This window comes from Mirounga leonina, unplaced genomic scaffold, assembly GCF_011800145.1.
Source record: "Mirounga leonina isolate KUSES-001 unplaced genomic scaffold, KU_Mleo_1.0 Mir_92, whole genome shotgun sequence".
Classification (NCBI taxonomy): Eukaryota; Metazoa; Chordata; class Mammalia; order Carnivora; family Phocidae; genus Mirounga; species Mirounga leonina.
This window is the reverse complement of record NW_023270852.1, coordinates 15,682,233-15,696,919: the sequence shown is the minus strand read 5'-3', so window position 1 is coordinate 15,696,919 and position 14,687 is coordinate 15,682,233.

Genomic DNA, 14,687 nt, shown 5'->3' with positions numbered 1-14,687 from the left:
CGGGGCTCCCCGCGGGACGCGCGCCGGGGCCGGGGCCGGGCCGCTGCTGCCCCGCGCCCTCGGCCGCTGCCCGGCGGGGACCCGCGGCTCCTGGGCCCGGACGCCGAGCACGTGCAGCCGGCCGGGCGCCTTAGTGGGTGCGTCTGCCGCGGCGGGGCCTGCGCGTGGCTAAGATGCTAAGGTCCCGCGTCGGCTCGCTGGTGCCTGGTGCCGGGATTCGTTAGAGCAGGCCTGGGCTCCCAAGCTGCCTCTACCTTTCCATCTGGTTATCAAGGGCGCCCACAGAGCATCTCTACACTGCGGGGTGCTGCGGACCCAGCTCAGCCAGCCCAGTCCCTGCCCTGGGGTGCTCACGTGGTTGAGGGGTGAGGGTCCAGGACGCCGGAGACAGCCACACACAGATGCGGTTGGCAGTGCTGGGACAGGAATCAGAGGAGAGAGGCCCCTGCCTCGGCTGGGGCTGGACGCACTTCCCGGAGGGGTTTATGCACAGCAGCTTTGCACTCAGAGCTGGAGTCTGATTCTGGCCCTGCCTTCCTTGAACCTCAGTTTCCCTATCTGTAAAATGGGAATAATAATAATCATTTTTTTGTGAAATGCTTTGAGAACTAAATGAGCTAAGATACAAAAAAAGCCTAGCATAGTGCCAGGCACATTTTTCAAAAATATGTTCCTTGCCTATTGATGAGCGGTTTTGCAGATGGAGTCTGTGGGCACAAGGCAGGACAGACATGATGTCTTAAACTGGGAAGGTTAAGAGGAGATGGCATTTGCCACTGGACGGGGGATGATCAGTACATTTCCGCCAGGCTGAGAGGAAGGAGAAGGGCATTCAGGCAGAGGCCACAGGATGGGTGAAGGCCTGGAGGTGAGACCCCAGAGCACCCTGGCGTGGCTGGAAGAGGGATGCAGGCAGGGGAGGAGTAGAGAACAAGGCTGCACAGATGGACAGGGACCAGATCTGAAGGGCCTTGTAATCCTGCTGCGAAACTTGGACTTCATCCTCTGGGGGATGGACCAAAGGAGGGGTGTGAAGAGCAGGGCACCTTGATTAGATTGGAGGGTTAGAAAGGGCAGGTGGGTTGGTGGTAGGGAGGTGGGGCTTGGGGAATAGGGCAATAACATGTGGCTTCAGTTTGACCCTTCACACATACGTGGCAGCTTTCTTTGTCCTGGGACTGTGGTCTCCTGCATGAGGAGAGAGCAGGGGGGACTCACACCAGGCACTGACTTCTCCTGGCCCCCTCCCCGCACCTCCCAACATCCCTACATTCCCGTCTTTAATGGTCTGCCCTGTTCCTCCTGCAGGTGAGCAGGATGGCTCTGGGACCTGAGTCACATTTTCTTTATCTTTTCCCTATCCAGCCCCTGGGTGCTTTGATCAAACCAGGGATAGAGAGGCCAAGTCAAGCTGCCAAGCAGGAGTTGACAGGGGTGGGCTTCACCAAGGATGGCATGTCCCACCACCCCCACCCCCCGCAGTCACCAGTGTTGTGTTGCTATTGGGAATTATGGGTGCTGCTTTATAGTTTGTGGGGGTTGGACACTTGCACACCTGAGACTCCTTACCGTGACAGCAGCCTTGGCCCTTCTACTGCACGTGGCCAGCCCGCAAGGCAGAGAGGACACTTGTCTTAAGAGAGGCCCAGGGCAAAAAGCAAACATAAACATTAACCAAGTACCCTGCTCTATGCCAGGCTCTATTCTGTGTGCACGTACCCAATCCTCACAGCTGCCCTGCAAGGGGTGATTATCACCACACTTTGCAAGTGAGGTACAGAGAGGCAAAGTGATTTGTCCAGAATTACAAAGTGAGGAAGTAGTAAAGCTGGGATCGACATTCAGGCCTTCCTGAACTTTCAGCCCATGTGCTTTCCCTGACTTACAAAGTTGGGGAGAGGAACGGGCCCCAATACTGGAACTACTTGACAAGAGCAAATTCCCATTCATTCCCTCCTTTAAACTTCCCCCATAGCCCTGAGAGATTATTCCCATTTTGTAGTTGGGAAAACTGAGGTTCAGAGAGTCAAAGAGCTTGCCAGATGTCAGTGGTGAGGCTGGGATTTGAACCAGTTCTCATGCCCAAGCCAGGGCTTGTCTAGGTCAAACTCATTCCCAATGCTCAGCTCACTCAAAGGGTGAGTCAGGAGAGCCTGGCATGGCCTTGTGGTCCAGAAGCTCACCTACCTCCTCCTTCCTCATCCAGGAATTTGCTTGGCACCCTTACTGGTACTGCTTCCCTTCCCTCCAAGCCCCCAAGTGTCCTCCTTCTGAGTGACTTTACCACATGCTGCTTGGTCATCAAGAGCCAGATGGTGTACAGTCTTAGGTACCAGGCTAAGGGGTCTGGACTTTATCCTCAGAGCAATGGGGAGCTATAAAGGGTATTAGCAGGAGTGACATATGATCACTTTTGTGCTCTAGAAAGATCATTGTCGAAACAAGAACACATTCAGCTGTCACCTCCATAGCATCCTTCCTGATTACCTATGGCCTGTATCAGCCAGGGTCCCTGTGGGAGACAACATCTCTGGAATTGGGTAACTTGAGGCAATTTTAATACAAAAACCTTGCAAAAATATAGGCAGGATATAGAGAAAACTCAAGGGATGGTGCAGTACTCCAAGGCTAGTAACACTGGGGGGATGCGGCCTGAAGGTCCAAAGGGAGGAAGCCAAGCAGAGGGGAACAGACCAACCATGGTGACCTGGCAGAGTCACACTCTGTCCCTCCCTCCAGTCTTCTGCCGGGCTTCCCATTGGCCAGAGGGTAAGGAAGCCCAATAACGCAGTCCATACAGAGAATTCAGGAAGTGAGCAGGATAGAGAAAGGTAGAGAGTGGGCCTAGGAGGATAAATGGAAGGTACACAGCACATAGCCCCTAGGAGGACCCTCTCTCAGCTCTGTGTGCCCATCAGATCTCTGGCTTCTCTCTTTCAGAACACCTGTACCCTTAATGTTTACGAAGCTATCCTGCCCAGGAGAGGCTACCTGAGGGTAAAGGTGGAATCAGAGGGCTCTCTGGGTCCCAGTGCCCAATGCTGGGCCTGGCCCACAGGAGGGATTTGGGTAATACTGGATGGAAGAAGGGAAGGGAGGGAGAGAAAGGAGAGATGAGGATAACACAGCCTGCACTAAAGTGATAGCAGAGCCAAAGGTAAGAAGGGAAGGTTGAAGAAAAGCTGAGGTCTTAGAATTTCCAGGTTTTGGTGACATGGACATAGGGCCGAAGGCCCACAGGGGTGATTGAAGATGACTTCAGGTTTCAAACCTCCCAGCTCTAAGGCCAGGCATTGGGGGGGGCTGGGTAGTAGCCTTTGGCTGTATCTTATGTGACAGGTCTGGCCAGCTGGAGAGGAGCAGGGCTGAGACCCTTGGGAACAAGCCATCAGCACAACCCCAGCCCCATTTTAGAATGCTCTGTTGCAATGTGTACTGAAAGGTCCCCTTGCATCATTTTGTCTGCAAGGTTCTTACTCAATTTCCCCTAAGACCATCACCCTGCAGGAAAGGGGGGGGCAAACCTTATGTTGCACAGAGAGCTCTTGGTGCATTCTGTCTGGCCCACCTTTGCTGAGACCCTCCTAGCCCGGTGCTGGCCCAGGATGCCATCCCTGCTCTCCAGGAGCCTGCATGCTGAGGGGAAAAGCAGACATGTTCAAACAAAAACAAAAAAACCATGACTATATGTGAGGATGTATGTTAACTAGACTTACTGTGGTGATCGTTTTGCAATATATACATATAGCAGATCATCTTGTACACCTGAAACTAATGTTGTATCTCAATTATGTTTTTAAAAAGACCATTACTATTCAGCAGTTGTTTTCTCAGCTTTCTTTAGCAGTGCAACCTTTTCTTCAAATCCAGCCTTGTTCAGAAGCCCATGAGGTGACAACAGATGACAGAGGCCGCCCCCACACTCCAGTCTCCAGGGCTCTGGGAACGCAGCTGGAAACTCAGTGCAGAGTAGTAAGTGCTGGGACAGGGGACTCGACCCACTGAGGATGGCAAGGCTCATGTTCCCTGCACCAGGAACAAAGTGCAGCCCTTAGAGAGCTGGGACCTGGTCACATCCATCTCACTGAGCAGGTCCGCTAATGGATCATTTTTATAGTAACTATAATAAGTCTACCTGGACAGGGGCACCTGGGTGGCTCAGCCAGTTAAGCGGCTGCCTTCAGCTCAGGTCATGATCCCAGGGTCCTGGGATCGAGCCCCACGTCGGGCTCCCTACTCCCCGGAGAGCCTGCTTCTCCCTCTCCCTCTGCCTGCCGCTCTGCCTACTTGTGATCTCTCTCTTTCTCTGTCAAATAAATAAATAAAATCTTAAAAAAAAAAAAGTCTACCTGGACAAGGCACATCTCCTATTCCATATGCACCTAGATCCTGACGCGATCCCCAAACTGAATAAGCCCTAACCTTGCCACCTGTTAATGTCGCTTACTGTGTTTGGGCCCCAGTTTCCCTGTGCTCCATCCAAATTGGAATAAAAGTACCTCCTTCCTAGGATTGTAAGGACTAAAATAATAAACATAAAGTGCCCAGCACAGAGCCTAGCATATAGTATCAGACAAATGTTATCAATAGAAGTATTATGATTGACACTAAGAATTGGGAGGACAGGTTTACCTGGAAATGGGGCAACCTGTCCGAAAGCCTATGAGCGAACATAATGGAGGAGGGGAGAGTGAAATACCCAGAGAAACCAGTGAAACCAGAGGGCACTAGAGAAAACAAACAGGCACCTCAGCGCGACCAAGGGTCCTGAAAGAAGCAGAGGCCCAGTCAAAGGAGACTAGAAATGTGTGTGAGGATCGTGTTCAGCTGGAGAAGCACTGGGAGACTGCAGCGGGGCTGGAGCAGTTTAGATTTTTCCAAAAAGACAAGAGGCAGGTTTCATGAACTACAGCAGCTAGTAACCAGTGCTAAACTTGAATGAGCATTTACTCACCACCAGTTACTATTCTAGCTACTTTACATGTGTGGATTTGTTTCAGCCTCATGACAGCCCTACGGAGTAAACACTACTATAATTAGCCCCATTTTACAGATGAAGAAATTTAGGCACCAAGGGGTTAAAAAAAAAAATTGCCCAGGGCCACACAGCTAAGAAGTGGCAGAGCCAGGATTTAAACAGAGGTAGTCTGGTTCCAGAGCCTAGACTTTATAGTAGCTGCAAAATCCTGGCCCTTTCTCAGGTCAATGGAATAAACTGCTTATTTTAAAAAGCTGTTTGGTGTCCCTTGAGAGAAGGAAGCACTGGTTATCAGGAGCTGTTGCTGAGTCACCTACAGAGGGAGTGGTATTTAAGCACCAGTTCCCTTTCCGATGGCCTTACTAGATTCCCAAGCTGGCCGAGGTGCAGGCCCATGGTGCTCAGCATAGTTCTTGAGTGTGCAGGGTGGCCAGCAGGCATTCATGGGCCCTGCTAGGGAGGAAGAGTGTCTCAAACAGAAGCTCATCCTAGAGTGAGGGGTCCTGATGACTCTAGGCTCCATTCCCAGCCTGGCCTTGTGGAGTGTTTTCCATCAGCAACCTGTACAAGGATTTTGACACAAGGCATGAAGGAGACACAAAGAAGGGCAGGAAAACAAATATTTTATATGAGATAACCAAGACTAACATTAGATTTAGGTGAGATAACCAACCTAAAAGCCTGCAGAAGAGTGTTGAATCTCTCCTTATAAGAAATATAAAGTAAGGCACTGCACAGATGTGTTTCAGCCTCTTTCTTTAGTATCTTTGGCCTCCCCCAGGCTTTGGGTATGCTGGGTTGTGAAACGGAGTAGGGTTGAAATTTTTGATCAGGCTGACCCTCTATGGAAGAATATCTAGAAACATATACACAGATACCTCCACCCTCAATAAGCACAACAAAGTGCTCTCCATCTCTGCTGGGCCATGCCACCTTCCTTTGCAGGGACAGCTATACTAGCGTCTTCACTGGTCCCCTGTCTCCATCCTTGTGCTCCACGCTGACCTCCAGAATGATCTTTGGAACACTCAATCCAACCATTCTCACCTGTGGCTCCCATAGCTTTAGGATGAGGCCCAAGCTCCTTAACATGGCATTCAAGGCCTTATGTGATCCTGCCCCTACTACTCTCTCCAGCCTTCCTCCATGCCTTTCTCTGATATGGATTCAGCTCTCTGGTCACATCAGGTCACTTGCTGTGTTCTTGAATGTGCTTTCCCCCTCTGGATCTTTGCTCACACTGTGCTCTTGAACTGAGGTGCCCTTCTCCCTTCTTGAACTGAAAAGTGTCTCTCCTTTTCTACACCCTGCCCATCCTTCCTATCTTTATACATCTTCCTCCAAGAAGCCTTCTCTATAACCAAACACACTTTTTGTTGTTGTTGTTGTTGTTGTTGTTGTTGTTTGTTTAACTTTCACTTGAACTTTAACACTGGGACCTGGGCTAGGAATATGGAGTATATAGGGTAGGGTCCTGCCTTCTGGAAGTTCACAGCTTGGAGAAGTACATAGTTTGGAGAAGCCTACATTTTGGAGAAACACTTTGTATAATTTATCTGTTTAGATTCCTCCCTCTCCCATCTGACTGTAGGCAAAGACAAAGCTGATTCAAAGATCCCAGCACCTAGCATGAGACCTGGTAGAGTGAAGACATCAGAAAAAAATGCATTGACTTCCTCAAGGGTAAGGACTGGATCTTATTCATTTCATTGCCCACTCCCTGCTTCTGCAATCACATGCACTCTTGGGACCTGGAAAATACAGTGTGGGATTCTGTATTACATCTCATGTCACCCAGTCCTTTGTCATCATTCATTTGTTCATTTATTCACTCATTCAATACACTTATCACGTACATACTCTTTGCCAGACCTGTGCAGGTACTAGAGATATAATGGTGAGGAGAAATCAGACCCAGTCCCAACCCTCCTGGAACTTTTGAAGTTCAAGGTCAAATTGACAAGAGGCAGTACAGTCCTCATTGGAGTTTTCAGGGAAGGGGCCTTTTAGTGAAGACACCAGAGATTGAAATGAATTTAGCCTTGACCTCGTGTATAACACTGGATATGCAACCTTCAGAACCCTGGAGATATGAGTTCACAACAAGCTTAAAATAAAAATGAAGAAACTGAGGCTTAGAGAGGTGATAGTGAGAAAAAGGGCTGAGTCTGGTATCCTAACTGATCTGATGCCAAAGCCCTCACTTGTTCTAATTCACCTGGGCCTCCATGGAAGGGGCAAAGGGAGGAAGGGAGAGAGGGAGAAAGAGAGAAGCTGAGCTACCCCTTCGGTCCTGTATTGGGGTGGTGCTGTGGAGGTGGCTTGGGCAGGAAGGTTAGACAAAATCTGGGGGTTTTTCAGCACTGCCATTGGGCAATCCCCAGAATTCAGTCATGGTTGTCACTTCTTGTGTACCTGGTGTTGAGAAAGAGGTTCAGGCCTGAAAATAAATTCAGGGGAATTTGAACCAGGGCAGCTAGCCCAGTGTGGCCTCTGCCAGGCTAACGCTTTGAGCCTGGAGGATTGTTCTCTACAGCAGTTTGGACATTCTGTGGTCTGAAATTCCCTTCTTGTCTACACAAGCCTCTGTATTATGCCAGGCACAGATGGGGGTAGAAATGGCTTGGTTACTCTGAGACCCCTCCATTAGGACATCTCAACTGAGGTATCAAATATACTGGCACACAGTTGTTCATAATATTCACTCATTGTCCCTTTAATATTTGCAGGATCTGTAGTGATGTCTCTTTTCCATTCCTAATATTGGCAATTTTTTCTTTATCTTTTTCTCTTGACCAGTTTGACTAGAGGTTTATCGATCTTATTTATTTTTCCAATAGCAATCTTTGGTTTCAGATATTTTCTCTGTTTTCAATTTCATTATTTCTGCTCTTATCTTTATTATTTCCTTCCTTTGGCTTGCTTTGAATATAAATTTTTCTTAAGCTTAGATTATTGATTCCAAGCCTTTCTTGTTTTCTAACATAAGTATTTAACGCTATAAATTTCCCTTTATGAACTACTCTAGCTACATCCCATAAATTTTGATATGTTGTGTTTTCATTTCCATTCAGTTCAAAACATTTTAAAATTTCCTTTGTACTTTCTTCTTGATCCATTGTTTATTTAGAAGTGTGTTGTTTCCAAATATTTGGGGATTTTTTCAGATATCTTTTTGTTATTGATTAATAATTGGATTCCATTTTTAGTAAAAAACATACTTCATGTGATTTCAATTCTTTTAAGGTGTTGAGGTTTTTTTCAGGAGCAGAATATGGTAATATGGTCTGTCTTGGCAAATCTCTTTTTCTCCCCCCAAATCTTTAAGGTACACTGGAAATGAGTGTTTATTCTGCTGATGCTTTGTAGAGTGTTCTGTAAAGATCAGGTCAAGTTGTTTGATATTGTTATTTGGGTTTTCTAAATCCTTGTGATTTTCTGTCTATTCTATTAGTTACTGAATGGAGAGAGGAAATTTGAAGTCTCCAACTATAATTGTGGATTTATCTATTTTTTTCTTACAATTCTATCAGGTTTTGCTTCATGTATTTTGAAGATCTGTTATTAGGCTCTATTTATTTAGGATTATTATGTTTTCTTGACAAATTGGCCCCTTTATCATTATATAATATCACTATTTCTGGTAATCGTCCTTGTTCTGAAATCTACTTTGCCCGATATTAATATAGCCACCAACTTTCTTTTGATTAGTGTTTGATTAGTGTTTGCATGGTGTAACTTATTCCATCCCTTTTTAACCTATATGTTTTTATATTTAAAGTGAAGTTCTTACCATACAGATGGTCAACAGACACTTGAAAAGATGCCCAACATCACTCATCATCAGGGGAATGCAAATCGAAACCACAATAAGATATCATCTTCCACCTGTCAGAATGGTTAAAATAAAAAAGAAAGAAATAACAAGTGTTGGTGAGGATGTGGAGAAAAAGGAACCCGTGTATACTGTTGGTGGGAATGTAAATTGATATAGCCACTGTGGAAAACAGTATGGAGGTTCCTCAAAAATTAAAAATAAAAATACTATCATTGCACTACTGGGTATTTACCTGAAGAATATGAAAACACTAATTTGAAAAGATACATGCAACCCTATGTTTATTGCAGCATTAACAGTAGCCAAGATATGGAAGCAACCTAAGTGTCCACCAATAAACAAATGGATAAGGAAGATGTGGTATACATAAACAATGGACTATTACCCAGTCATAAAACAGGCTGAAATCATGCCATTTGCAACAACATGGATTGACTTAAAGGGTGTTATCAAGGGTGTAAAATAAGTCAAACTGAGAAAGCCAAATGCCATATGATTTCACTCAGATGTAGAATCTAAAAAAAAAAAAAGAATAAATAACAAAAAGCAGAATCAGAGCTATATATTCAAAGAACAAACATGGTTGCCAGAGGGGTGGGAAGATGGGCAAAATGGGTGAAGGGGAGTGGGAGATACCGGCTTCCAGTTATGGAATGAATAAGTCATGGGAATAAAAGGCACAGCATAAGGAATATAGTCAGTGATATTGTAATAGTGATGTATGGGGACAGGTGGCAGCTACGTTTGTGGGGAGCACAGCATAATGTATAAACGTGTCCAATCACTATGTGGTATGCCTGAAACTCCAGCAACAGTGTGTGTCAACTACCCTCAAAAATAAATCAATGAAGTGAGGTTCTTAAAATAATAAATAAATAAGAGTGAGGTTCTTATAGACAGCATATAATTGAGTCTTAAAAAAAATAAACAGGGCGCCTGGGTGGCTCAGGTCATGATCTCAGGGTCCTGGGATCGAGTCCCGCATCAGGCTCCCTGCTCCTTGGGAGCCTGCTTCTCCCTCTGCCTCTCTCTCTCTCTCTCTCTCTGTCTCTCATGAATAAATAAATAAAATTTTAAAAAAAAAGGCAAAAAACCCCCCAAAAACCCGTTTGACAATCTCTGCCTTTTAATTGGGTGTTTAACAAGATCATTCACCATTTATACAATCATCGATATGGCTGGATTTAAATGTACCACCTTACTAGTTTTCTATTTTTTTTTTAAGATTTTATTTATTTGACAGAGAGAGACACAGTGAGAGAGGGAAAACAAGCAGGGGGAGTGGGAGAGGGAGAAGCAGGCTTCCCGCTGAGCAGGGAGCCCAATGCAGGGCTCGATCCCAGCACCCTGGGATCATGACCGGAGCCGAAGGCAGACGCTTAATGACTGAGCCACCCAGGCGCCCCACTAGTTTTCTATTTTTGAGATCTAATCCTGTATCCTTTTTTCTCTTTTCAAGCCTTATTTTGGATTAATTTAGTATTTTATTAAAATTCCTTTAAATTCTACTACTGAGTTATTGATTATACCACTTTAAAAAGTTTTTAGTGGTCGATTTGGGGTTCACAATATACATCTTGAACTTAATCAGAGTTTACCTTTGAAGAATAATGTACCATTTCGTGTACAGGCGAACGAGACTTATAATAGTATACTTCCATTTCCTCACTCCTATTCTGTGTGCTATTTTTGTTATACATTTTATTTCTACAGATGTTATAAATTCTATATTTCTGACTCTTTTTGCTTTGGATAATCAATTATCTTTTAAAGTGACTAAAAATAAAAATAAAGCCTTTTGTATTTACCTTCTTTTTTTGTTGTTTGTTTTACAATTTCCTTTAGTCTTCATTATGTAAATCCAGGTTTCCACCTGCTGTCGAATGCACTCCACCTAAAGAATTTCCTTCAACATTGCTTGTTGTGCAGGTCTACAGACAATGTCGTCTCTCAGAGACTTTAAAATAACTATGATTATTAAGTGGAGGATCAAAAGGAGACAAGAGACAACCTGTAGAAACAGATGGGGGGGTTTAGCACAGAGACAACACTATAAAAAAGAAGAATCGGGGTCACCCGTGTGACTCAGTCGGTTGAGTGTTGGACATTTGGTTTCTGCTCAGGTCATGATCTCTGGGTCGTAGTATTGAGCCCCACATTGGGCTCCAGGGTCAGCACAGAGTCTGCTTCTCTCCTTCTCCCTCTGCCCCCCCTCCACCTGCTCACACTCCGTCTCTCCCTTTCTCTAAAATAAATAAAACTTTTTTTAAAAAAGATTATTTATTTATTTATTTGACAGAGAGATAGAGAGAGAGAGCACATGTAGGCAGAGTGGCATCAAACTGGAAACAACCAGGAAAGAACCAGTGAACTTGAATCTAGGGCAGTGGAAATTATCCAAAATGAAACATAAAGAGAAAAAAGAATGTGGGTAGGGAGGGGAGAACACAGCATCCAAGAACTCTGGGACATATCAGAAGGTCAAAAGATGCATATAGGGGCGCCTGGGTGGCTCAGTCGTTAAGCGTCTGCCTTCAGCTCAGGTCATGATCCCAGGGTCCTGGGATCGAGCCCCGCATCAGGCTCCCCGCTCGGCAGGAAGCCTGCTTCTCCCTCTCCCCTCCCCCTGCTTGTGTTCCCTCTCTGGCTGTGTCTCTCTCTGTCAAATAAATAAATAAAATCTTTTTTAAAAAATGCATATAATTGGAGTCTCAGAAAGAAAAAGGCGAGAGAGAGGAAGGAAGAGAAAATATGAGAAAATATTCAGAGAGTTAATGGCTGAATCTTTTGCAAATTTAATGAAAGATAACAAATCACAGATGCAAGAATTCCAGAGAATCTCAAGCAGGACAAATATAAAGCACTTACACACCTGGATACACTAATCAACTACCAAAAACCAAAAATAGAAAGTAAATGTCAAGGGCAGCCAGAGAAAAAATGAAATATTATATAAAAAGGGACAAAACCCTGTAGTTGCCAGGGCAACTGGAGGGAAGGGAGAATAGGTACAGAGTTTCTGTTTGGGGCATGAAAAAGTTCTGGGAACTAGATAGTGGTGTTGGTTATGCAATACTGTGGATGTACTTAATGCCACTAAGTAATAGACTTTAAAATGGCTATAATGGGGGGCACATGGGTGGTTCAGTCATTTAAGCATCTGACTCTTGATTTTTGGCTCAGGTCATGACCTCAGGGTCGTGAGATTGAGCCCACGTCGGACTCCATGCTAGGTGTGGACCCTGCTTAAGATTCTCTCTCTTCCTCTCCCTTTGCCACCCCCTCTCTAAAAAAAATAATAATAATAAATAAATAAAATGGTTACAATGGTAAATTTTATGTTATGTGTATTTTACCACAATTAATTTTTTTAAAAAAGAAACCCTCCACCCTTCAGCTCTCACTCCCCAATCCCCCATCCTTCCCAACCCTAAGCAACCATTCCTCTATTTTCTATCTCTATATATTTGCCTCTTCTGGACATTTCATATAAGTGGAACCATGTAATATGGAATCCTTCATGTTTGGCTTCGTTCACTTAGCATGTTTTCAAGGATCATCCTTGCTAAAGATAAAGTGTTTGTGTTTCTCCAAAATTCTTATATTAAAAACCTAATGCCCAAGGTGATGGTAGTAGGTGGAATTTGGGGGAGGTGATTAAGTTATGAGGGTGGAGGCCTAATTGAGATTAATGTCCTTATAAAAGAGACCCCAGAGAAACTAGCTGCTCCCTTCTACCATGTGAGGACACAGCGAGAAGCCATTGGTCTGCAACCTGGAAGGAGGCTCTCACCGGAACCCAATCAACACTGACACCCTAATCTTGGACCAGCCTCCAGAACTGTGAGAAAGAAACTTGCTGTTTATAAGTTAGCCAGTCTGTGGTATTTTGTTGTGCAGACTGAATGGATCAAGACAGTCCTTGTGCCAGTGTTGGTATTTTTTATAGTCAAATAATATTCCATTGTATGAGTACTGCATGTACAAATTTTTGCATAAACATGCTTTCCTTTCTCTTGGTCTATACCTAGGAGTGAAACTGCTGAGTCCAATGATAACTCTGTTTAACTTTCTGAAGAACCACCAGACTGTTTTGCAGAGTGCCTGGACTATCTTCCATCCCCACCAGTAGTATTTGAAGGCTCCAATCTCTCTACATCCTCACCAACACTTGTTATTTTCTGACTACTTGATTTTAGCCTTTCTGGGGGTGTGAAGGGGTACCTTACTGTGGTTTTAATTTGCACTTTCCTCATGACTAGGGATATCGAGCATCTCTCCACATGCTTGTTGGCCACCTCTATTCTTCTCTGGAGAAATGTCTATTCACATCCTTTGCCCTTAGTCCTTTAATTGTGTTATCTTCTTATTGAGCTGTAAGAGTTCTTTATAGATATTATATATTATGGATACCAGTCTCTTATCAGATATATGCTTTGTGAATATTTTTTCCCATTTGGGTTGACTGTTCAGTTTCTTTGTAGTGACCTTTCAAACACAAATTTAAAAATGTGGATGAAGGCTTTCCCAGTTTCCCATAGCCCCTGTGTTCCTGTGCCTTGGAGGGGGGGGCAACTCTCTCCATGCTCTCGTATCCCTGAGTGGTACACTGTTGTTGGCTTGTTACTCTATGCTAGGGTCACAGTGGGTTCAGTGAGTTCTCTATTATGCAGGTTCAGCTGGGTCTTGAGCAGGCCCTGTACACCTTGGTCTTGGGGGGAGGGGAGGGTTATCTCAGCATTCCTGAGCCTCTTCCCCATGGCAACTATCTGTTGCCTTATATCTACAGTTGGTCTTGTAGGGGAAATGCCAGTGGTAGCCCACCTCTGCTTGGTATCATTGCAGGATCCTAGGCTAGAGACATTTCCTGTCTGTCTTCCAGGGGAGACAAGTTTTTCTATCTTTTCTTTAAAACCAGTGGATCTTGGCCTGTGTCCTAGGGGCAGCAAGAAGGTTTTTCCTACCCCTCCTCCAAGAGTCAGATGAATTTTGCTTCTACTCTTTGCCCAGAGGCAATGTATTTTTACCTTGACTCTGGGAACAAAATGATTTCTGTCCCTTCCCTAGAGGCTTAGGCTTTTGCTTGGTCAGAAGGGAGTCGGAACAAGGGATTGAGGTTTTTTTTAACTGCCCAAAGCCACAGAGGGCAGTTCTCTCAAGTGCCTCACGGAGTCTTTCTTGCAAGTGTTGGGTGGAGGCCTGTGGAGAAGAACTTGCAAGTCAGTCTGAACCGCCCTTTTCAACTGACATGCTGGGCCACAGTAGATCTTTAAGATTCATTATGAGTTTATCTGATTTCTTCTTATCTACTTATATAGCAGCCAGCCACCTTTCTTCTGTATCCTGCCAGAGGTAACAGCATTTATGTGTGCTGTCTTGGAGGACTTGCTATACGAACTCCAAGTCAAAGAGCTCCAGGCATGAATTGGAGCAGAAACAGAACGGTGCTTCAGGAGGACTCCTTCTTGCCGTCTACAGGGACTGTATGTCAGGGCCTGAGGGGCAAGTACTTGCCCCTCAGGCGTGGCCTTGAACAAATCCCCTCATTCTCCCCACCTGTGCAATGCAGTCCCACAGAAGAGGGGTAAGGGTGGGGGCTGCAGACCAGACTGCCTAGAGTTGAATCCCAGCCTCACACCATACAGCAGAGTGACACCCCCCCCCCGCCCCCGCCAAGGTGAGTTACTCAATGGCTCTCTGCCTCAGTTACCTTTTCTATCCAATGTGGATGATAATAAAACCTATGTCTCTCTATGATGCCTGGCATATAACATTAGGTACTATCATCATTAGTAGTAGCAGGAGTAGTAATAGTAGTACCAGTAGTAGTAGTAATAGTAGTAGTAGCAGCAGTAGTAATAGTAGTAGTAG